The sequence below is a fragment of the Stenella coeruleoalba genome, assembly GCF_951394435.1.
Source record: "Stenella coeruleoalba genome assembly, contig: scaffold_52, whole genome shotgun sequence".
Lineage (NCBI taxonomy): Eukaryota > Metazoa > Chordata > Mammalia > Artiodactyla > Delphinidae > Stenella > Stenella coeruleoalba.
The window spans coordinates 979,573-1,004,991 of NW_027646181.1; the positions used below are offsets into that span (position 1 = coordinate 979,573).

Here is a 25,419-nt window from a genome sequence, read left to right on the forward strand (position 1 = left end):
TTTCACTTTCTGCGATGTTGAACTTGTACTGTAAACGAGGTTCTTGTAAACAGAGCCGTTCCAAACTTTGGGGTGGCTGTGTCTTTTTGATTTTAATTTCCCTAAGCTATAGGACCATAAGTGGAAGTGCCCTAGGTTCTGTTGCTTTGTTTTTTAGATGTTTCAGGAAACACCATACACTTCTCCCGAGTGGTTGTTGGCAATTTACATCCCGCCCATCAGCATAACAAGCCTCCCAGTTCTCCATGGCCTGTCCTGCCTTTCTGGATTTTACACTTTTTTCAGATGGCCCTTTTCACCGGGGGGAAGTGAGACTTCATTGTAGTGCAGATTTCCTTTGCAAGCTTGCTTGGTTGGCCAAAAAGGGCGTATGCGTTTTTTCCTGAATATATTCAGGAAAAAACGCATACGATCTTTTTGGCCAAGTGCATCATTGTGGACGTTCTGCCTCTTTTCCTATGCTTTCAATGCAATTCCAGTCTACCTCCTGAAATCGGTTTCCTGCAATTCTGCCCCGCTTTCAAGTCCTCTTGGCAGCCTTACTTCAGTCTATTTTTGGACGATAGCTGTCATTTATAACTCTGCAGGTTTGTGAATTACAGTGCCCCTGAGCTCCTTTCTTCAACTCGCTTTCTTGTGACCTGGCCGCAACACCGCAGGATGGCTTCAGGCCCTAATCTGGTTCCGGCCCGGCATGCTGAGCCTTTGGTTAATTCCTCTTCCTGGTGGGAAATGAGAGTTAAATTTGCCCGTCCAGACACCTCCAGCTAGGCTCTCATTGGTTCTCGCTATTCCTGTTCATCTTCCGCAGAAATTGCAAACTGGGCCAAACAGGAGGTTAAAGGGACTGACTCTCCAAGTGGGGAGAGTGTTAGTAAAGCGTCTGGAATGTTGCACCCGAGTACCAGGGGAGGAAAACTGAGACATATTTGAACACGTCTCCCGATCACATGGTTGATCATACTCTAGCTTCCACATGCATGTTTTAGCTGAAGGAAGAATACCTTAAACCTGGGTAGTTGAAACCCGTGGAATGGGTACCATGCAATATGACTTCAAAGGGTCTTCATTTGCTCACCGAACCTCTCCAATCCTATCACTGCTGCGTTTATGCCCCTGTACACATGCTTGATTCTCTTTCGGAGACATAGCAATCCATAGGTTTTAAGATACTTACTAGTCAGGTACATTCTTAGGCGTTTAATATGGGGTGTTGAGTCCATTTCGTTGAGCAAGGAGTAGCTCTTGTGTATTACATATTTGGCTTAAGGAACTTTATCTGTGCTCATTTCAATCTCTGGTTTTATGCAGCACCCCAACTCACCTTTCCCCTTAAGCAAGCATAAGTTGGTTTTCTAAATTTGAGACCCTGTTCTGTTCTGTAATTCAGTTCCTGTGTAGCCAAGTTTACATTCCGTGTATTACTGATATCTTATGATGTTTCTTTTTCTGTGTGACTTATTTCAGTTAGAATCATCATACCTGAATCCACTCATTGTGCTGCTAAGGGCCTGATGACACAGATTTCATTGCTGAGTGATATTGCTTTGTAAGTAAATACCACAACTTCTTTATCCATTTTTCACTTTCTGCGATGTTGAACTTGTACTGTAAACGAGGTTCTTGTAAACAGAGCCGTTCCAAACTTTGGGGTGGCTGTGTCTTTTTGATTTTAATTTCCCTAAGCTATAGGACCATAAGTGGAAGTGCCCTAGGTTCTGTTGCTTTGTTTTTTAGATGTTTCAGGAAACACCATACACTTCTCCCGAGTGGTTGTTGGCAATTTACATCCCGCCCATCAGCATAACAAGGCTCCCAGTTCTCCATGGCCTGTCCTGCCTTTCTGGATTTTACACTTTTTTCAGATGGCCCTTTTGACCGGGGGGAAGTGAGACTTCATTGTAGTGCAGATTTCCTTTGCAAGCTTGCTTGGTTGGCCAAAAAGGGCGTATGCGTTTTTTCCTGAATATATTCAGGAAAAAACGCATACGCCCTTTTTGGCCAAGTGCATCATTGTGGACGTTCTGCCTCTTTTCCTATGCTTTCAATGCAATTCCAGTCTACCTCCTGAAATCGGTTTCCTGCAATTCTGCCCCGCTTTCAAGTCCTCTTGGCAGCCTTACTTCAGTCTATTTTTGGACGATAGCTGTCATTTATAACTCTGCAGGTTTGTGAATTACAGTGCCCCTGAGCTCCTTTCTTCAACTCGCTTTCTTGTGACCTGGCCGCAACACCGCAGGATGGCTTCAGGTCCTAATCTGGTTCCGGCCCGGCATGCTGAGCCTTTGGTTAATTCCTCTTCCTGGTGGGAAATGAGAGTTAAATTTGCCCGTCCAGACACCTCCAGCTAGGCTCTCATTGGTTCTCGCTATTCCTGTTCATCTTCCGCAGAAATTGCAAACTGGGCCAAACAGGAGGTTAAAGGGACTGACTCTCCAAGTCGGGAGAGTGTTAGTAAAGCGTCTGGAATGTTGCACCCGAGTACCAGGGTATGAAAACTGAGACATATTTGAACACGTCTCCCGTGCACATGGTTGATCATACTCTGGGTTCCACATGCATGTTTTAGCTGAAGGAAGAATACCTTAAACCTGGAGAGTTGAGACCCGTGTAATGGGTACCATGCAATATGACTTCAACGGGTCTTCATTTGCTCACCGAACCTCTCCAATCCTATCACTGCTGCGTTTATTCCCCTGTACACACGCTTGATTCTCTTTTGGAGACATAGCAATCCATAGGTTTTAAGATACTTACTAGTCAGGTACATTCTTAGGGGTTTAATATGGGGTTTTGAGTCCATTTCGTTGAGCAAGGAGTAGCTCTTGTCTATTCCATATTTGGCTTAAGGAACTTTATCTGTGCTCATTTCAATCTCTGGTTTTATGCAGCACCCCAACTCACCTTTCCCCTTAAGCAAGCATAAGATGGTTTTCTAAATTTGAGACCCTGTTCTGTTTTGGAATGCAGTTCCTGTGTAGCCAAGTTTACATTCCGTTTATTAGTGATATCTTATGATGTTTCTTTTTCTGTGTGACTTATTTCAGTTAGAATCATCGTACCTGAATCCACTCATTATGCTGCTACGGGCCTGATGACATAGATTTCATTGCTGAGTGATACTGCATTATACGTAAGTACCACAAGTTCTTTATCCATTTTTCACTTTCTGCGATGTTGAACTTGTACTGTAAACGAGGTTCTTGTAAACAGAGGCGTCCCAAACTTTGGGGTGGCTGTGTCTTTTTGATTTTAATTTCCCTAAGCTATAGGACCATAAGTGGCAGTGCCCTAGGCTCTGTTGCTTTGTTTTTTAGATGTTTCAGGAAACACCATACACTTCTCCCAAGTGTCTGTTGGCAATTTACATCCCGCCCATCAGCATAACAAGGCTCCCAGTTCTCCATGGCCTGTCCTGCCTTTCTGGATTTTACACTTTTTTCAGATGGCCCTTTTGACCGGGGGGAAGTGAGACTTCATTGTAGTGCAGATTTCCTTTGCAAGCTTGCTTGGTTGGCCAAAAAGGGCGTATGCGTTTTTTCCTGAATATATTCAGGAAAAAACGCATACGCCCTTTTTGGCCAAGTGCATCATTGTGGACGTTCTGCCTCTTTTCCTATGCTTTCAATGCAATTCCAGTCTACCTCCTGAAATCGGTTTCCTGCAATTCTGCCCCGCTTTCAAGTCCTCTTGGCAGCCTTACTTCAGTCTATTTTTGGACGATAGCTGTCATTTATAACTCTGCAGGTTTGTGAATTACAGTGCCCCTGAGCTCCTTTCTTCAACTCGGTTTCTTTTGAGCTGGCCGCAACACCGCAGGATGGCTTCAGGCCCTAATCTGGTTCCGGTACGGCACGCTGAGCCTTTGGTTATTTCCTCTTCCTGTTGGGAAATGAGAGTTAAATTTGCCCGTCCAGACACCTCCAGCTAGCCTCTCATTGGTTCTCGCTATTCCTGTTCATCTTCCGCAGAAATTGCAAACTGGGCCAAACAGGAGGTTAAAGGCGCTGACTCTCCAAGTGGGGAGAGTGTTAGTAAAGCGTCTGGAATGTTGCACCCGAGTACCAGGGGAGGAAAACTGAGACATATTTGAACACATCTCCCGTTCACATGGTTGATCGTACTTGGGTTCCACATGCATGTTTTAGCTGAAGGAAGAATACCTTAAACCTGGAGAGTTGAGACCCGTGTAATGGGTACCATGCAATATGACTTCAAAGGGTCTTCATTTGCTCACCGAACCTCTCCAATCCTATCACTGCTGCGTTTATGCCCCTGTACACATGCTTGATTCTCTTTTGGAGACATAGCAATCCATAGGTTTTAAGATACTTACTAGTCAGGTACATTCTTAGGCGTTTAATATGCGGTGTTGAGTCCATTTCGTTGAGCAAGGAGTAGCTGTTGTCTATTCCATATTTGACTTAAGGAACTTTATCTGTGCTCATTTCAATCTCTGGTTTTATGCAGCACCCCAACTCACCTTTACCCTTAAGCAAGCATAAGTTGGTTTTCTAAATTTGAGACCCTGTTCTTTTCTGTAATTCAGTTCCTGTGTAGCCAAGTTTACATTCCGTGTATTACTGATATCTTATGATGTTTCTTTTTCTGTGTGACTTATTTCAGTTAGAATCATCATACCTGAATCCACTCATTGTGCTGCTAAGGGCCTGATGACACAGATTTCATTGCTGAGTGATATTGCTTTGTAAGTAAATACCACAACTTCTTTATCCATTTTTCACTTTCTGCGATGTTGAACTTGTACTGTAAACGAGGTTCTTGTAAACAGAGCCGTTCCAAACTTTGGGGTGGCTGTGTCTTTTTGATTTTAATTTCCCTAAGCTATAGGACCATAAGTGGAAGTGCCCTAGGTTCTGTTGCTTTGTTTTTTAGATGTTTCAGGAAACACCATACACTTCTCCCGAGTGGTTGTTGGCAATTTACATCCCGCCCATCAGCATAACAAGGCTCCCAGTTCTCCATGGCCTGTCCTGCCTTTCTGGATTTTACACTTTTTTCAGATGGCCCTTTTGACCGGGGGGAAGTGAGACTTCATTGTAGTGCAGATTTCCTTTGCAAGCTTGCTTGGTTGGCCAAAAAGGGCGTATGCGTTTTTTCCTGAATATATTCAGGAAAAAACGCATACGCCCTTTTTGGCCAAGTGCATCATTGTGGACGTTCTGCCTCTTTTCCTATGCTTTCAATGCAATTCCAGTCTACCTCCTGAAATCGGTTTCCTGCAATTCTGCCCCGCTTTCAAGTCCTCTTGGCAGCCTTACTTCAGTCTATTTTTGGACGATAGCTGTCATTTATAACTCTGCAGGTTTGTGAATTACAGTGCCCCTGAGCTCCTTTCTTCAACTCGCTTTCTTGTGACCTGGCCGCAACACCGCAGGATGGCTTCAGGTCCTAATCTGGTTCCGGCCCGGCATGCTGAGCCTTTGGTTAATTCCTCTTCCTGGTGGGAAATGAGAGTTAAATTTGCCCGTCCAGACACCTCCAGCTAGGCTCTCATTGGTTCTCGCTATTCCTGTTCATCTTCCGCAGAAATTGCAAACTGGGCCAAACAGGAGGTTAAAGGGACTGACTCTCCAAGTGGGGAGAGTGTTAGTAAAGCGTCTGGAATGTTGCACCCGAGTACCAGGGGAGGAAAACTGAGACATATTTGAACACGTCTCCCGTTCACATGGTTGATCATACTCTGGGTTCCACATGCATGTTTTAGCTGAAGGAAGAATACCTTAAACCTGGAGAGTTGAGACCCGTGTAATGGGTACCATGCAATATGACTTCAACGGGTCTTCATTTGCTCACCGAACCTCTCCAATCCTATCACTGCTGCGTTTATTCCCCTGTACACACGCTTGATTCTCTTTTGGAGACATAGCAATCCATAGGTTTTAAGATACTTACTAGTCAGGTACATTCTTAGGGGTTTAATATGGGGTTTTGAGTCCATTTCGTTGAGCAAGGAGTAGCTCTTGTCTATTCCATATTTGGCTTAAGGAACTTTATCTGTGCTCATTTCAATCTCTGGTTTTATGCAGCACCCCAACTCACCTTTCCCCTTAAGCAAGCATAAGATGGTTTTCTAAATTTGAGACCCTGTTCTGTTTTGGAATGCAGTTCCTGTGTAGCCAAGTTTACATTCCGTTTATTAGTGATATCTTATGATGTTTCTTTTTCTGTGTGACTTATTTCAGTTAGAATCATCGTACCTGAATCCACTCATTATGCTGCTACGGGCCTGATGACATAGATTTCATTGCTGAGTGATACTGCATTGTACGTAAGTACCACAAGTTCTTTATCCATTTTTCACTTTCTGCGATGTTGAACTTGTACTGTAAACGAGGTTCTTGTAAACAGAGGCGTCCCAAACTTTGGGGTGGCTGTGTCTTTTTGATTTTAATTTCCCTAAGCTATAGGACCATAAGTGGCAGTGCCCTAGGCTCTGTTGCTTTGTTTTTTAGATGTTTCAGGAAACACCATACACTTCTCCCAAGTGTCTGTTGGCAATTTACATCCCGCCCATCAGCATAACAAGGCTCCCAGTTCTCCATGGCCTGTCCTGCCTTTCTGGATTTTACACTTTTTTCAGATGGCCCTTTTGACCGGGGGGAAGTGAGACTTCATTGTAGTGCAGATTTCCTTTGCAAGCTTGCTTGGTTGGCCAAAAAGGGCGTATGCGTTTTTTCCTGAATATATTCAGGAAAAAACGCATACGCCCTTTTTGGCCAAGTGCATCATTGTGGACGTTCTGCCTCTTTTCCTATGCTTTCAATGCAATTCCAGTCTACCTCCTGAAATCGGTTTCCTGCAATTCTGCCCCGCTTTCAAGTCCTCTTGGCAGCCTTACTTCAGTCTATTTTTGGACGATAGCTGTCATTTATAACTCTGCAGGTTTGTGAATTACAGTGCCCCTGAGCTCCTTTCTTCAACTCGCTTTCTTTTGAGCTGGCCGCAACACCGCAGGATGGCTTCAGGCCCTAATCTGGTTCCGGTACGGCACGCTGAGCCTTTGGTTATTTCCTCTTCCTGTTGGGAAATGAGAGTTAAATTTGCCCGTCCAGACACCTCCAGCTAGCCTCTCATTGGTTCTCGCTATTCCTGTTCATCTTCCGCAGAAATTGCAAACTGGGCCAAACAGGAGGTTAAAGGCGCTGACTCTCCAAGTGGGGAGAGTGTTAGTAAAGCGTCTGGAATGTTGCACCCGAGTACCAGGGGAGGAAAACTGAGACATATTTGAACACGTCTCCCGTTCACATGGTTGATCGTACTTGGGTTCCACATGCATGTTTTAGCTGAAGGAAGAATACCTTAAACCTGGAGAGTTGAGACCCGTGTAATGGGTACCATGCAATATGACTTCAAAGGGTCTTCATTTGCTCACCGAACCTCTCCAATCCTATCACTGCTGCGTTTATGCCCCTGTACACATGCTTGATTCTCTTTTGGAGACATAGCAATCCATAGGTTTTAAGATACTTACTAGTCAGGTACATTCTTAGGCGTTTAATATGCGGTGTTGAGTCCATTTCGTTGAGCAAGGAGTAGCTGTTGTCTATTCCATATTTGACTTAAGGAACTTTATATGTGCTCATTTCAATCTCTGGTTTTATGCAGCACCCCAACTTACCTTTACCCTTAAGCAAGCATAAGTTGGTTTTCTAAATTTGAGACCCTGTTCTTTTCTGTAATTCAGTTCCTGTGTAGCCAAGTTTACATTCCGTGTATTACTGATATCTTATGATGTTTCTTTTTCTGTGTGACTTATTTCAGTTAGAATCATCATACCTGAATCCACTCATTGTGCTGCTAAGGGCCTGATGACACAGATTTCATTGCTGAGTGATATTGCTTTGTAAGTAAATACCACAACTTCTTTATCCATTTTTCACTTTCTGCGATGTTGAACTTGTACTGTAAACGAGGTTCTTGTAAACAGAGCCGTTCCAAACTTTGGGGTGGCTGTGTCTTTTTGATTTTAATTTCCCTAAGCTATAGGACCATAAGTGGAAGTGCCCTACGTTCTGTTGCTTTGTTTTTTAGATGTTTCAGGAAACACCATACACTTCTCCCGAGTGGTTGTTGGCAATTTACATCCCGCCCATCAGCATAACAAGGCTCCCAGTTCTCCATGGCCTGTCCTGCCTTTCTGGATTTTACACTTTTTTCAGATGGCCCTTTTGACCGGGGGGAAGTGAGACTTCATTGTAGTGCAGATTTCCTTTGCAAGCTTGCTTGGTTGGCCAAAAAGGGCGTATGCGTTTTTTCCTGAATATATTCAGGAAAAAACGCATACGCCCTTTTTGGCCAAGTGCATCATTGTGGACGTTCTGCCTCTTTTCCTATGCTTTCAATGCAATTCCAGTCTACCTCCTGAAATCGGTTTCCTGCAATTCTGCCCCGCTTTCAAGTCCACTTGGCAGCCTTACTTCAGTCTATTTTTAGACGATAGCTGTCATTTATAACTCTGCAGGTTTGTGAATTACAGTGCCCCTGAGCTCCTTTCTTCAACTCGCTTTCTTGTGACCTGGCCGCAACACCGCAGGATGGCTTCAGGTCCTAATCTGGTTCCGGCCCTGCATGCTGAGCCTTTGGTTAATTCCTCTTCCTGGTGGGAAATGAGAGTTAAATTTGCCCGTCCAGACACCTCCAGCTAGGCTCTCATTGGTTCTCGCTATTCCTGTTCATCTTCCGCAGAAATTGCAAACTGGACCAAACAGGAGGTTAAAGGGACTGACTCTCCAAGTCGGGAGAGTGTTAGTAAAGCGTCTGGAATGTTGCACCCGAGTACCAGGGTATGAAAACTGAGACATATTTGAACACGTCTCCCGTTCACATGGTTGATCATACTCTGGGTTCCACATGCATGTTTTAGCTGAAGGAAGAATACCTTAAACCTGGAGACTTGAGACCCGTGTAATGGGTACCATGCAATATGACTTCAACGGGTCTTCATTTGCTCACCGAACCTCTCCAATCCTATCACTGCTGTGTTTATTCCCCTGTACACACGCTTGATTCCCTTTTGGAGACATAGCAATCCATAGGTTTTAAGATACTTACTAGTCAGGTACATTCTTAGGGGTTTAATATGGGGTTTTGAGTCCATTTCGTTGAGCAAGGAGTAGCTCTTGTCTATTCCATATTTGGCTTAAGGAACTTTATCTGTGCTCATTTCAATCTCTGGTTTTATGCAGCACCCCAACTCACCTTTCCCCTTAAGCAAGCATAAGTTGGTTTTCTAAATTTGAGACCCTGTTCTGTTTTGGAATGCAGTTCCTGTGTAGCCAAGTTTACATTCCGTGTATTAGTGATATCTTATGATGTTTCTTTTTCTGTGTGACTTATTTCAGTTAGAATCATCGTACCTGAATCCACTCATTATGCTGCTACGGGCCTGATGACATAGATTTCATTGCTGTGTGATACTGCATTGTACGTAAGTACCACAAGTTCTTTATCCATTTTTCACTTTCTGCGATGTTGAACTTGTACTGTAAACGAGGTTCTTGTAAACAGAGGCGTCCCAAACTTTGGGGTGGCTGTGTCTTTTTGATTTTAATTTCCCTAAGCTATAGGACCATAAGTGGCAGTGCCCTAGGCTCTGTTGCTTTGTTTTTTAGATGTTTCAGGAAACACCATACACTTCTCCCGAGTGTCTGTTGGCAATTTACATCCCGCCCATCAGCATAACAAGGCTCCCAGTTCTCCATGGCCTGTCCTGCCTTTCTGGATTTTACACTTTTTTCAGATGGCCCTTTTGACCGGGGGGAAGTGAGACTTCATTGTAGTGCAGATTTCCTTTGCAAGCTTGCTTGGTTGGCCAAAAAGGGCGTATGCGTTTTTTCCTGAATATATTCAGGAAAAAACGCATACGCCCTTTTTGGCCAAGTGCATCATTGTGGACGTTCTGCCTCTTTTCCTATGTTTTCAATGCAATTCCAGTCTACCTCCTGAAATCGGTTTCCTGCAATTCTGCCCCGCTTTCAAGTCCTCTTGGCAGCCTTACTTCAGTCTATTTTTGGACGATAGCTGTCATTTATAACTCTGCAGGTTTGTGAATTACAGTGCCCCTGAGCTCCTTTCTTCAACTCGCTTTCTTTTGAGCTGGCCGCAACACCGCAGGATGGCTTCAGGCCCTAATCTGGTTCCGGCACGGCACGCTGAGCCTTTGGTTAATTCCTCTTCCTGGTGGGAAATGAGAGTTAAATTTGCCCGTCCAGACACCTCCAGCTAGCCTCTCATTGGTTCTCGCTATTCCTGTTCATCTTCCGCAGAAATTGCAAACTGGGCCAAACAGGAGGTTAAAGGGACTGACTCTCCAAGTCGGGAGAGTGTTAGTAAAGCGTCTGGAATGTTGCACCCGAGTACCAGGGTACGAAAACTGAGACATATTTGAACACGTCTCCCGATCACATGGTTGATCATACTCTAGGTTCCACATGCATGTTTTAGCTGAAGGAAGAATACCTTAAACCTGGGTAGTTGAAACCCGTGGAATGGGTACCATGCAATATGACTTCAAAGGGTCTTCATTTGCTCACCGAACCTCTCCAATCCTATCACTGCTGCGTTTATGCCCCTGTACACATGCTTGATTCTCTTTCGGAGACATAGCAATCCATAGGTTTTAAGATACTTACTAGTCAGGTACATTCTTAGGCGTTTAATATGCGGTGTTGAGTCCATTTCGTTGAGCAAGGAGTAGCTCTTGTCTATTCCATATTTGACTTAAGGAACTTTATCTGTGCTCATTTCAATCTCTGGTTTTATGCAGCACCCCAACTCACCTTTACCCTTAAGCAAGCATAAGTTGGTTTTCTAAATTTGAGTCCCTGTTCTGTTCTGTAATTCAGTTCCTGTGTAGCCAAGTTTACATTCCGTGTATTACTGATATCTTATGATGTTTCTTTTTCTGTGTGACTTACTTCAGTTAGAATCATCATACCTGAATCCACTCATTGTGCTGCCAAGGGCCTGATGACACAGATTTCATTGCTGAGTGATATTGCTTTGTAAGTAAATACCACAACTTCTTTATCCATTTTTCACTTTCTGCGATGTTGAACTTGTACTGTAAACGAGGTTCTTGTAAACAGAGGCGTCCCAAACTTTGGGGTGGCTGTGTCTTTTTGATTTTAATTTCCCTAAGCTATAGGACCATAAGTGGCAGTGCCCTAGGCTCTGTTGCTTTGTTTTTTAGATGTTTCAGGAAACACCATACACTTCTCCTGAGTGTCTGTTGGCAATTTACATCCCGCCCATCAGCATAACAAGGCTCCCAGTTCTCCATGGCCTGTCCTGCCTTTCTGGATTTTACACTTTTTTCAGATGGCCCTTTTGACCGGGGGGAAGTGAGACTTCATTGTAGTGCAGATTTCCTTTGCAAGCTTGCTTGGTTGGCCAAAAAGGGCGTATGCGTTTTTTCCTGAATATATTCAGGAAAAAATGCATACGCCCTTTTTGGCCAAGTGCATCATTGTGGACGTTCTGCCTCTTTTCCTATGCTTTCAATGCAATTCCAGTCTACCTCCTGAAATCGGTTTCCTGCAATTCTGCCCCGCTTTCAAGTCCTCTTGGCAGCCTTACTTCAGTCTATTTTTGGACGATAGCTGTCATTTATAACTCTGCAGGTTTGTGAATTACAGTGCCCCTGAGCTCCTTTCTTCAACTCGCTTTCTTTTGAGCTGGCCGCAACACCGCAGGATGGCTTCAGGCCCTAATCTGGTTCCGGCACGCCCGCTGAGCCTTTGGTTAATTCCTCTTCCTGGTGGGAAATGAGAGTTAAATTTGCCCGTCCAGACACCTCCAGCTAGCCTCTCATTGGTTCTCGCTATTCCTGTTCATCTTCCGCAGAAATTGCAAACTGGGCCAAACAGGAGGTTAAAGGGACTGACTCTCCAAGTGGGGAGAGTGTTAGTAAAGTGTCTGGAATGTTGCACCCGAGTACCAGGGGAGGAAAACTGAGACATATTTGAACACGTCTCCCGATCACATGGTTGATTATACTCTAGGTTCCACATGCATGTTTTAGCTGAAGGAAGAATACCTTAAACCTGGGTAGTTGAAACCCGTGGAATGGGTACCATGCAACATGACTTCAAAGGGTCTTCATTTGCTCACCGAACCTCTCCAATCCTATCACTGCTGCATTTATGCCCCTGTACACATGCTTGATTCTCTTTCGGAGACATAGCAATCCATAGGTTTTAAGATACCTACTAGTCAGGTACATTCTTAGGCGTTTAATATGCAGTGTTGAGTCCATTTCGTTGAGCAAGGGGTAGCTCTTGTCTATTCCATATTTGACTTAAGGAACTTTATCTGTGCTCATTTCAATCTCTGGTTTTATGCAGCACCCCAACTCACCTTTACCCTTAAGCAAGCATAAGTTGGTTTTCTAAATTTGAGTCCCTGTTCTGTTCTGTAATTCAGTTCCTGTGTAGCCAAGTTTACATTCCGTGTATTACTGATATCTTATGATGTTTCTTTTTCTGTGTGACTTACTTCAGTTAGAATCATCATACCTGAATCCACTCATTGTGCTGCCAAGGGCCTGATGACACAGATTTCATTGCTGAGTGATATTGCTTTGTAAGTAAATACCACAACTTCTTTATCCATTTTTCACTTTCTGCGATGTTGAACTTGTACTGTAAACGAGGTTCTTGTAAACAGAGCCGTTCCAAACTTTGGGGTGGCTGTGTCTTTTTTATTTTAATTTCCCTAAGCTATAGGACCATAAGTGGAAGTGCCCTAGGTTCTGTTGCTTTGTTTTTTAGATGTTTCAGGAAACACCATACACTTCTCCCGAGTGTCTGTTGGCAATTTACATCCCGCCCATCAGCATAACAAGGCTCCCAGTTCTCCATGGCCTGTCCTGCCTTTCTGGATTTTACACTTTTTTCAGATGGTCCTTTTGACCGGGGGGAAGTGAGACTTCATTGTAGTGCAGATTTCCTTTGCAAGCTTGCTTGGTTGGCCAAAAAGGGCGTATGCGTTTTTTCCTGAATATATTCAGGAAAAAACGCATACGCCCTTTTTGGCCAAGTGCATCATTGTGGACGTTCTGCCTCTTTTCCTATGCTTTCAATGCAATTCCAGTCTACCTCCTGAAATCGGTTTCCTGCAATTCTGCCCCGCTTTCAAGTCCTCTTGGCAGCCTTACTTCAGTCTATTTTTGGACGATAGCTGTCATTTATAACTCTGCAGGTTTGTGAATTACAGTGCCCCTGAGCTCCTTTCTTCAACTCGCTTTCTTTTGAGCTGGCCGCAACACCGCAGGATGGCTTCAGGCCCTAATCTGGTTCCGGTACGGCACGCTGAGCCTTTGGTTATTTCCTCTTCCTGTTGGGAAATGAGAGTTAAATTTGCCCGTCCAGACACCTCCAGCTAGCCTCTCATTGGTTCTCGCTATTCCTGTTCATCTTCCGCAGAAATTGCAAACTGGGCCAAACAGGAGGTTAAAGGCGCTGACTCTCCAAGTGGGGAGAGTGTTAGTAAAGCGTCTGGAATGTTGCACCCGAGTACCAGGGGAGGAAAACTGAGACATATTTGAACACGTCTCCCGTTCACATGGTTGATCGTACTTGGGTTCCACATGCATGTTTTAGCTGAAGGAAGAATACCTTAAACCTGGAGAGTTGAGACCCGTGTAATGGGTACCATGCAATATGACTTCAAAGGGTCTTCATTTGCTCACCGAACCTCTCCAATCCTATCACTGCTGCGTTTATGCCCCTGTACACATGCTTGATTCTCTTTTGGAGACATAGCAATCCATAGGTTTTAAGATACTTACTAGTCAGGTACATTCTTAGGCGTTTAATATGCGGTGTTGAGTCCATTTCGTTGAGCAAGGAGTAGCTGTTGTCTATTCCATCTTTGACTTAAGGAACTTTATCTGTGCTCATTTCAATCTCTGGTTTTATGCAGCACCCCAACTCACCTTTACCCTTAAGCAAGCATAAGTTGGTTTTCTAAATTTGAGACCCTGTTCTTTTCTGTAATTCAGTTCCTGTGTAGCCAAGTTTACATTCCGTGTATTACTGATATCTTATGATGTTTCTTTTTCTGTGTGACTTATTTCAGTTAGAATCATCATACCTGAATCCACTCATTGTGATGCTAAGGGCCTGATGACATAGATTTCATTGCTGAGTGATATTGCTTTGTAAGTAAATACCACAACTTCTTTATCCATTTTTCACTTTCTGTGATGTTGAACTTGTACTGTAAACGAGGTTCTTGTAAACAGAGGCGTCCCAAACTTTGGGGTGGCTGTGTCTTTTTGATTTTAATTTCCCTAAGCTATAGGACCATAAGTGGCAGTGCCCTAGGCTCTGTTGCTTTGTTTTTTAGATGTTTCAGGAAACACCATACACTTCTCCTGAGTGTCTGTTGGCAATTTACATCCCGCCCATCAGCATAACAAGGCTCCCAGTTCTCCATGGCCTGTCCTGCCTTTCTGGATTTTACACTTTTTTCAGATGGCCCTTTTGACCGGGGGGAAGTGAGACTTCATTGTAGTGCAGATTTCCTTTGCAAGCTTGCTTGGTTGGCCAAAAAGTGCGTATGCGTTTTTTCCTGAATATATTCAGGAAAAAACGCATACGCCCTTTTTGGCCAAGTGCATCATTGTGGACGTTCTGCCTCTTTTCCTATGCTTTCAATACAATTCCAGTCTACCTCCTGAAATCGGTTTCCTGCAATTCTGCCCCGCTTTCAAGTCCTCTTGGCAGCCTTACTTCAGTCTATTTTTGGACGATAGCTGTCATTTATAACTCTGCAGGTTTGTGAATTACAGTGCCCCTGAGCTCCTTTCTTCAACTCGCTTTCTTGTGACCTGGCCGCAACACCGCAGGATGGCTTCAGGCCCTAATCTGGTTCCGGCCCGGCATGCTGAGCCTTTGGTTAATTCCACTTCCTGGTGGGAAATGAGAGTTAAATTTGCCCGTCCAGACACCTCCAGCTAGCCTCTCATTGGTTCTCGCTATTCCTGTTCATCTTGCACAGAAATGGCAAACTGGGTCAAACAGGAGGTTAAAGGGACTGACTCTCCAAGTGGGGAGAGTGTTAGTAAAGCGTCTGGAATGTTGCACCCGAGTACCAGGGTACGAAAACTGAGACATATTTGAACATGTCTCCCGATCACATGGTTGATCATACTCTAGGTTCCACATGCATGTTTTAGCTGAAGGAAGAATACCTTACACCTGGGTAGTTGAAACACGTGGAATGGGTACCATGCAATATGACTTCAAAGGGTCTTCATTTGCTCACCGAACCTCTCCAATCCTATCACTGCTGCGTTTATGCCCCTGTACACATGCTTGATTCTCTTTCGGAAACATAGCAATCCATAGGTTTTAAGATACTTACTAGTCAGGTACATTCTTAGGCGTTTAATATGCGGTGTTGAGTCCATTTCATTGAGCAAGGAGTAGCTCTTGTGTATTCAATATTTGACTTAAGGAACTTTATCTGTGCTCATTTCAATCTCTGGTTTTATGCAGCACCCCAACTCACCTTTCCCCTTAAGCAAGCATAAGTTAGTTTTCTAAATTTGAGACCCTGTTCTGTTCTGTAATTCAGTTCCTGTGTAGCCAAGTTTACATTCCGTGTATTACTGATATCTTATGATGTTTCTTTTTCTGTGTGACTTATTTCAGTTAGAATCATCATACCTGAATCCACTCATTGTGCTGCTAAGGGCCTGATGACACAGATTTCATTGCTGAGTGATATTGTTTTGTAAGTAAATACCACAACTTCTTTATCCATTTTTCACTTTCTGCGATGTTGAACTTGTACTGTAAACGAGGTTCTTGTAAACAGAGCCGTTCCAAACTTTGGGGTGGCTGTGTCTTTTTGATTTTAATTTCCCTAAGCTATAGGACCATAAGTGGAAGTGCCCTAGGTTCTGTTGCTTTGTTTTTTAGATGTTTCAGGAAACACCATACACTTCTCCCAAGTGGTTGTTGGCAATTTACATCCTGCCCATCAGCATAACAATGCTCCCAGTTCTCCATGGCCTGTCCTGCCTTTCTGGATTTTACACTTTTTTCAGATGGCCCTTTTGACCGGGGGGAAGTGAGACTTCATTGTAGTGCAGATTTCCTTTGCAAGCTTGCTTGGTTGGCCAAAAAGGGCGTATGCGTTTTTTCCTGAATATATTCAGGAAAAAACGCATACGCCCTTTTTGGCCAAGTGCATCATTGTGGACGTTCTGCCTCTTTTCCTATGCTTTCAATGCAATTCCAGTCTACCTCCTGAAATCGGTTTCCTGCAATTCTGCCCCGCTTTCAAGTCCTCTTGGCAGCCTTACTTCAGTCTATTTTTGGACGATAGCTGTCATTTATAACTCTCCAGGTTTGTGAATTACAGTGCCCCTGAGCTCCTTTCTTCAACTCGCTTTCTTGTGACCTGGCCGCAACACCGCACGATGGCTTCAGGCCCTAATCTGGTTCCGGCACGGCACGCTGAGCCTTTGGGTAATTCCTCTTCCTGGTGGGAAATGAGAGTTAAATTTGCCCGTCCAGACACCTCCAGCTAGTCTCTCATTGGTTCTCGCTATTCCTGTTCATCTTCCGCAGAAATTGCAAACTGGGACAAACAGGAGGTTAAAGGGACTGACTCTCCAAGTGGGGAGAGTGTTAGTAAAGCGTCTGGAATGTTGCACCCGAGTACCAGGGTACGAAAACTGAGACATATTTGAACACGTCTCCCGATCTCATGGTTGATCATACTCTAGGTTCCACATGCATGTTTTAGCTGAAGGAACAATACCTTACACCTGGGTAGTTGAAACCCGTGGAATGGGTACCATGCAATATGACTTCAAAGGGTCTTCATTTGCTCACGAACCTCTCCAATCCTATCACTGCTGCATTTATGCCCCTGTACACATGCTTGATTCTCTTTCGGAGACATAGCAATCCATAGGTTTTAAGATACTTACTAGTCAGGTACATTCTTAGGCGTTTAATATGCGGTGTTGAGTCCATTTCATTGAGCAAGGAGTAGCTCTTGTCTATTCCATATTTGGCTTAAGGAACTTTATCTGTGCTCATTTCAATCTCTGGTTTTATGCAGCACCCCAACTCACCTTTACCCTTAAGCAAGCATAAGTTGGTTTTCTAAATTTGAGACCCTGTTCTGTTCTGTAATTCAGTTCCTGTGTAGCCAAGTTTACATTCCGTGTATTTCTGATATCTTATGATGTTTCTTTTTCTGTGTGACTTATTTCAGTTAGAATCATCATACCTGAATCCACTCATTGTGCTGCTAAGGGCCTGATGACACAGATTTCATTGCTGAGTGATATTGCTTTGTAAGTAAATACCACAACTTCTTTATCCATTTTTCACTTTCTGCGATGTTGAACTTGTACTGTAAACGAGGTTCTTGTAAACAGAGCCGTTCCAAACTTTGGGGTGGCTGTGTCTTTTTGATTTTAATTTCCCTAAGCTATAGGACCATAAGTGGAAGTGCCCTAGGTTCTGTTGCTTTGTTTTTTAGATGTTTCAGCAAACACCATACACTTCTCCCAAGTGGTTGTTGGCAATTTACATCCCGCCCATCAGCATAGCAAGGCTCCCAGTTCTCCATGGCCTGTCCTGCCTTTCTGGATTTTACACTTTTTTCAGATGGCCCTTTTGACCGGGGGGAAGTGAGACTTCATTGTAGTGCAGATTTCCTTTGCAAGCTTGCTTGGTTGGCCAAAAAGGGCGTATGCGTTTTTTCCTGAATATATTCAGGAAAAAACGCATACGCCCTTTTTGGCCAAGTGCATCATTGTGGACGTTCTGCCTCTTTTCCTATGCTTTCAATGCAATTCCAGTCTACCTCCTGAAATCGGTTTCCTGCAATTCTGCCCCGCTTTCAAGTCCTCTTGGCAACCTTACTTCAGTCTATTTTTGGACGATAGCTGTCATTTATAACTCTGCAGGTTTGTGAATTACAGTGCCCCTGAGCTCGTTTCTTCAACTCGCTTTCTTGTGACCTAGCCGCAACACTGCAGTATGGCTTCAGGCCCTAATCTGGTTCTGGCACGGCACGCTGAGCCTTTGGTTAATTCCTCTTCCTGGTGGGAAATGAGAGTTAAATTTGCCCGTCCAGACACCTCCAGCTAGTCTCTCATTGGTTCTCGCTATTCCTGTTCATCTTCTGCAGAAATTGCAAACTGGGCCAAACAGGAGGTTAAAGGGACTGACTCTCCAAGTGGGGAGAGTGTTAGTAAAGCGTCTGGAATGTTGCACCCGAGTACCAGGGTACGAAAACTGAGACATATTTGAACACGTCTCCCGATCACATGGTTGATCATACTCTAGGTTCCACATGCATGTTTTAGCTGAAGGAACAATACCTTACACCTGGGTAGTTGAAACCCGTGGAATTGGTACCATGCAATATGACTTCAAAGGGTCTTCATTTGCTCACGAACCTCTCCAATCCTATCACTGCTGCATTTATGCCCCTGTACACATGCTTGATTCTCTTTCAGAGACATAGCAATCCATAGGTTTTAAGATACTTACTAGTCATGTACATTCTTAGGCGTTTAATATGCGGTGTTGAGTCCATTTCGTTGAGCAAGGAGTAGCTCTTGTCTATTCCATATTTGGCTTAAGGAACTTTATCTGTGCTCATTTCAATCTCTGGTTTTATGCAGCACCCCAACTCACCTTTCCCCTTAAGCAAGCATAAGTTGGTTTTCTAAATTTGAGACCCTGTTCTGTTCTGTAATTCAGTTCCTGTGTAGCCAAGTTTACATTCCGTGTATTACTGATATCTTATGATGTTTCTTTTTCTGTGTGACTTATTTCAGTTAGAATCATCATACCTGAATCCACTCATTGTGCTGCTAAGGGCCTGATGACACAGATTTCATTGCTGAGTGATATTGCTTTGTAAGTAAATACCACAACTTCTTTATCCATTTTTCACTTTCTGCGATGTTGAACTTGTACTGTAAACGAGGTTCTTGTAAACAGAGCCGTTCCAAACTTTGGGGTGGCTGTGTCTTTTTGATTTTAATTTCCCTAAGCTATAGGACCATAAGTGGCAGCGCCCTAGGCTCTGTTGCTTTGTTTTTTAGATGTTTAAGGAAACACCATACACTTCTCCCGAGTGTCTGTTGGCAATTTACATCCCGCCCATCAGCATAACAAGGCTCCCAGTTGTCCATGGCCTGTCCTGCCTTTCTGGATTTTACACTTTTTTCAGATGGCCCTTTTGACCGGGGGGAAGTGAGACTTCATTGTAGTGCAGATTTCCTTTGCAAGCTTGCTTGGTTGGCCAAAAAGGGCGTATGCGTTTTTTCCTGAATATATTCAGGAAAAACGCATACGCCCTTTTTGGCCAAGTGCATCATTGTGGACGTTCTGCCTCTTTTCCTATGCTTTCAATGCAATTCCACTCTACCTCCTGAAATCGGTTTCCTGCAATTCTGCCCTGCTTTCAAGTCCTTTTGGCAGCCTTACTTCAGTCTATTTTTGGACGATAGCTGTCATTTATAACTCTGCAGGTTTGTGAATTACAGTGCCCCTGAGCTCCTTTCTTCAACTCGCTTTCTTTTGAGCTGGCCGCAACACCGCAGGATGGCTTCAAGCCCTAATCTGGTTCCGGTACGGCACGCTGAGCCTTTGGTTATTTCCTCTTCCTGTTGGGAAATGAGAGTTAAATTTGCCCGTCCAGACACCTCCAGCTAGCCTCTCATTGGTTCTCGCTATTCCTGTTCATCTTCCGCAGAAATTGCAAACTGGGCCAAACAGGAGGTTAAAGGCGCTGACTCTCCAAGTGGGGAGAGTGTTAGTAAAGCGTCTGGAATGTTGCACCCGAGTACCAGGGGAGGAAAACTGAGACATATTTGAACACGTCTCCCGTTCACATGGTTGATCATACTTGGGTTCCACATGCATGTTTTAGCTGAAGGAAGAATACCTTAAACCTGTGTATTTGAAACCCGTGGAATGGGTACCATGCAATATGACTTCAAAGGGTCTTCATTTGCTCACCGAACCTCTCCAATCCTATCACTGCTGCGTTTATGCCCCTGTACACACGCTTGATTCTCTTTCGGAGACATAGCAATCCATAGGTTTTAAGATACTTACTAGTCAGGTACATTCTTAGGCGTTTAATATGGGGTGTTGAGTCCATTTCGTTGAGCAAGGAGTAGCTCTTGTCTATTCCATATTTGGCTTAAGGAACTTTATCTGTGCTCATTTCAATCTCTGGTTTTATGCAGCACCCCAACTCACCTTTACCCTTAAGCAAGCATAAGTTGGTTTTCTAAATTTGAGACCCTGTTCTGTTCTGTAATTCAGTTCCTGTGTAGCCAAGTTTACATTCCGTGTATTACTGATATCTTATGATGTTTCTTTTTCTGTGTGACTTATTTCAGTTAGAATCATCATACCTGAATCCACTCATTGTGCTGCTAAGGGCCTGATGACATAGATTTCATTGCTGAGTGATATTGCTTTGTAAGTAAATACCACAACTTCTTTATCCATTTTTCACTTTCTGCGATGTTGAACTTGTACTGTAAACGAGGTTCTTGTAAACAGAGGCGTCCGAAACTTTGGGGTGGCTGTGTCTTTTTTATTTTAATTTCCCTAAGCTATAGGACCATAAGTGGCAGTACCCTAGGCTCTGTTGCTTTGTTTTTTAGATGTTTCAGGAAACACCATACACTTCTCCCGAGTGTCTGTTGGCAATTTACATCCCGCCCATCAGCATAACAAGGCTCCCAGTTCTCCATGGCCTGTCCTGCCTTTCTGGATTTTACCCTTTTTTCAGATGGCCCTTTTGACCGGGGGGAAGTGAGACTTCATTGTAGTGCACATTTCCTTTGCAAGCTTGCTTGGTTGGTCAAAAAGGGCGTATGCGTTTTTTCCTGAATATATTCAGGAAAAAACGCATACGCCCTTTTTGGCCAAGTGCATCATTGTGGACGTTCTGCCTCTTTTCCTATGCTTTCAATGCAATTCCAGTCTACCTCCTGAAATCGGTTTCCTGCAATTCTGCCCCGCTTTCAAGTCCTCTTGGCAGCCTTACTTCAGTCTATTTTTGGACGATAGCTGTCATTTATAACTCTGCAGGTTTGTGAATTACAGTGCCCCTGAGCTCCTTTCTTCAACTCGCTTTCTTTTGAGCTGGCCGCAACACCGCAGGATGGCTTCAGGCCCTAATCTGGTTCCGGTACGGCACGCTGAGCCTTTGGTTATTTCCTCTTCCTGGTGGGAAATGAGAGTTAAATTTGCCCGTCCAGACACCTCCAGCTAGCCTCTCATTGGTTCTCGCTATTCCTGTTCATCTTCCGCAGAAATTGCAAACTGTGCCAAACAGGAGGTTAAAGGCGCTGACTCTCCAAGTGGGGAGAGTGTTAGTAAAGCGTCTGGAATGTTGCACCCGAGTACCAGGGTACGAAAACTGAGACATATTTGAACACGTCTCCCAATCACATGGTTGATCATACTCTGGGTTCCACATGCATGATTTAGCTGAAGGAAGAATACCTAAAACCTGGGTAGTTGAAACCCGTGGAATGGGTACCATGCAATATGACTTCAAAGGGTCTTCATTTGCTCACCGAACCTCTCCAATCCTATCACTGCTGCGTTTATGCCCCTGTACACATGCTTGATTCTCTTTCGGAGACATAGCAATCCATAGGTTTTAAGATACTTACTAGTCAGGTACATTCTTAGGCGTTTAATATGCGGTGTTGAGTCCATTTCGTTGAGCAAGGAGTAGCTCTTGTCTATTCCATATTTGGCTTAAGGAACTTTATCTGTGCTCATTTCAATCTCTGGTTTTATGCAGCACCCCAACTCACCTTTCCCCTTAAGCAAGCATAAGTTGGTTTTCTAAATTTGAGTACCTGTTCTGTTCTGTAATTCAGTTCCTGTGTAGCCAAGTTTACAATCCGTGTATTAGTGATATCTTATGATGTTTCTTTTTCTGTGTGACTTATTTCAGTTAGAATCATCATACCTGAATCCACTCATTGTGCTGCTAAGGGCCTGATGACACAGATTTCATTGCTGAGTGATATTGCTTTGTAAGTAAATACCACAACTTCTTTATCCATTTTTCACTTTCTTCGATGTTGAACTTGTACTGTAAAAGAGGTTCTTGTAAACAGAGGCGTCCCAAACTTTGGGGTGGCTGTGTCTTTTTGATTTTAATTTCCCTAAGCTATAGGACCATAAGTGGCAGTGCCCTAGGCTCTGTTGCTTTGTTTTTTAGATGTTTCAGGAAACACCATACACTTCTCCCAAGTGTCTGTTGGCAATTTACATCCCGCCCATCAGCATAACAAGGCTCCCAGTTCTCCATGGCCTGTCCTGCCTTTCTGGATTTTACACTTTTTTCAGATGGCCCTTTTGACCGGGGGGAAGTGAGACTTCATTGTAGTGCAGATTTCCTTTGCAAGCTTGCTTGGTTGGCCAAAAAGGGCGTATGCGTTTTTTCCTGAATATATTCAGGAAAAAACGCATACGCCCTTTTTGGCCAAGTGCATCATTGTGGACGTTCTGCCTCTTTTCCTATGCTTTCAATGCAATTCCAGTCTACCTCCTGAAATCGGTTTCCTGCAATTCTGCCCCGCTTTCAAGTCCTCTTGGCAGCCTTACTTCAGTCTATTTTTGGACGATAGCTGTCATTTATAACTCTGCAGGTTTGTGAATTACAGTGCCCCTGAGCTCCTTTCTTCAACTCGGTTTCTTTTGAGCTGGCCGCAACACCGCAGGATGGCTTCAGGCCCTAATCTGGTTCCGGTACGGCACGCTGAGCCTTTGGTTATTTCCTCTTCCTGTTGGGAAATGAGAGTTAAATTTGCCCGTCCAGACACCTCCAGCTAGCCTCTCATTGGTTCTCGCTATTCCTGTTCATCTTCCGCAGAAATTGCAAACTGGGCCAAACAGGAGGTTAAAGGCGCTGACTCTCCAAGTGGGGAGAGTGTTAGTAAAGCGTCTGGAATGTTGCACCCGAGTACCAGGGGAGGAAAACTGAGACATATTTGAACACATCTCCCGTTCACATGGTTGATCGTACTTGGGTTCCACATGCATGTTTTAGCTGAAGGAAGAATACCTTAAACCTGGAGAGTTGAGACCCGTGTAATGGGTACCATGCAATATGACTTCAAAGGGTCTTCATTTGCTCACTGAACCTCTCCAATCCTATCACTGCTGCGTTTATGCCCCTGTACACATGCTTGATTCTCTTTTGGAGACATAGCAATCCATAGGTTTTAAGATACTTACTAGTCAGGTACATTCTTAGGCGTTTAATATGCGGTGTTGAGTCCATTTCGTTGAGCAAGGAGTAGCTGTTGTCTATTCCATATTTGACTTAAGGAACTTTATCTGTGCTCATTTCAATCTCTGGTTTTATGCAGCACCCCAACTCACCTTTACCCTTAAGCAAGCATAAGTTGGTTTTCTAAATTTGAGACCCTGTTCTTTTCTGTAATTCAGTTCCTGTGTAGCCAAGTTTACATTCCGTGTATTACTGATATCTTATGATGTTTCTTTTTCTGTGTGACTTATTTCAGTTAGAATCATCATACCTGAATCCACTCATTGTGCTGCTAAGGGCCTGATGACACAGATTTCATTGCTGAGTGATATTGCTTTGTAAGTAAATACCACAACTTCTTTATCCATTTTTCACTTTCTGCGATGTTGAACTTGTACTGTAAACGAGGTTCTTGTAAACAGAGCCGTTCCAAACTTTGGGGTGGCTGTGTCTTTTTGATTTTAATTTCCCTAAGCTATAGGACCATAAGTGGAAGTGCCCTAGGTTCTGTTGCTTTGTTTTTTAGATGTTTCAGGAAACACCATACACTTCTCCCGAGTGGTTGTTGGCAATTTACATCCCGCCCATCAGCATAACAAGGCTCCCAGTTCTCCATGGCCTGTCCTGCCTTTCTGGATTTTACACTTTTTTCAGATGGCCCTTTTGACCGGGGGGAAGTGAGACTTCATTGTAGTGCAGATTTCCTTTGCAAGCTTGCTTGGTTGGCCAAAAAGGGCGTATGCGTTTTTTCCTGAATATATTCAGGAAAAAACGCATACGCCCTTTTTGGCCAAGTGCATCATTGTGGACGTTCTGCCTCTTTTCCTATGCTTTCAATGCAATTCCAGTCTACCTCCTGAAATCGGTTTCCTGCAATTCTGCCCCGCTTTCAAGTCCTCTTGGCAGCCTTACTTCAGTCTATTTTTGGACGATAGCTGTCATTTATAACTCTGCAGGTTTGTGAATTACAGTGCCCCTGAGCTCCTTTCTTCAACTCGCTTTCTTGTGACCTGGCCGCAACACCGCAGGATGGCTTCAGGTCCTAATCTGGTTCCGGCCCGGCATGCTGAGCCTTTGGTTAATTCCTCTTCCTGGTGGGAAATGAGAGTTAAATTTGCCCGTCCAGACACCTCCAGCTAGGCTCTCATTGGTTCTCGCTATTCCTGTTCATCTTCCGCAGAAATTGCAAACTGGGCCAAACAGGAGGTTAAAGGGACTGACTCTCCAAGTGGGGAGAGTGTTAGTAAAGCGTCTGGAATGTTGCACCCGAGTACCAGGGGAGGAAAACTGAGACATATTTGAACACGTCTCCCGTTCACATGGTTGATCATACTCTGGGTTCCACATGCATGTTTTAGCTGAAGGAAGAATACCTTAAACCTGGAGAGTTGAGACCCGTGTAATGGGTACCATGCAATATGACTTCAACGGGTCTTCATTTGCTCACCGAACCTCTCCAATCCTATCACTGCTGCGTTTATTCCCCTGTACACACGCTTGATTCTCTTTTGGAGACATAGCAATCCATAGGTTTTAAGATACTTACTAGTCAGGTACATTCTTAGGGGTTTAATATGGGGTTTTGAGTCCATTTCGTTGAGCAAGGAGTAGCTCTTGTCTATTCCATATTTGGCTTAAGGAACTTTATCTGTGCTCATTTCAATCTCTGGTTTTATGCAGCACCCCAACTCACCTTTCCCCTTAAGCAAGCATAAGATGGTTTTCTAAATTTGAGACCCTGTTCTGTTTTGGAATGCAGTTCCTGTGTAGCCAAGTTTACATTCCGTTTATTAGTGATATCTTATGATGTTTCTTTTTCTGTGTGACTTATTTCAGTTAGAATCATCGTACCTGAATCCACTCATTATGCTGCTACGGGCCTGATGACATAGATTTCATTGCTGAGTGATACTGCATTGTACGTAAGTACCACAAGTTCTTTATCCATTTTTCACTTTCTGCGATGTTGAACTTGTACTGTAAACGAGGTTCTTGTAAACAGAGGCGTCCCAAACTTTGGGGTGGCTGTGTCTTTTTGATTTTAATTTCCCTAAGCTATAGGACCATAAGTGGCAGTGCCCTAGGCTCTGTTGCTTT

At 43.9% G+C, this 25,419-nt stretch overlaps 1 long non-coding RNA gene across 15 annotated transcripts in view; it reads left to right on the forward strand.

The window, feature by feature from the left end:
- The window catches only part of LOC307181276, a 2,057,065-nt gene that overhangs the window by 849,617 nt on the left and 1,182,029 nt on the right, over window positions 1–25,419 (forward strand). The gene's annotated exons all lie outside the window — the stretch shown is intronic.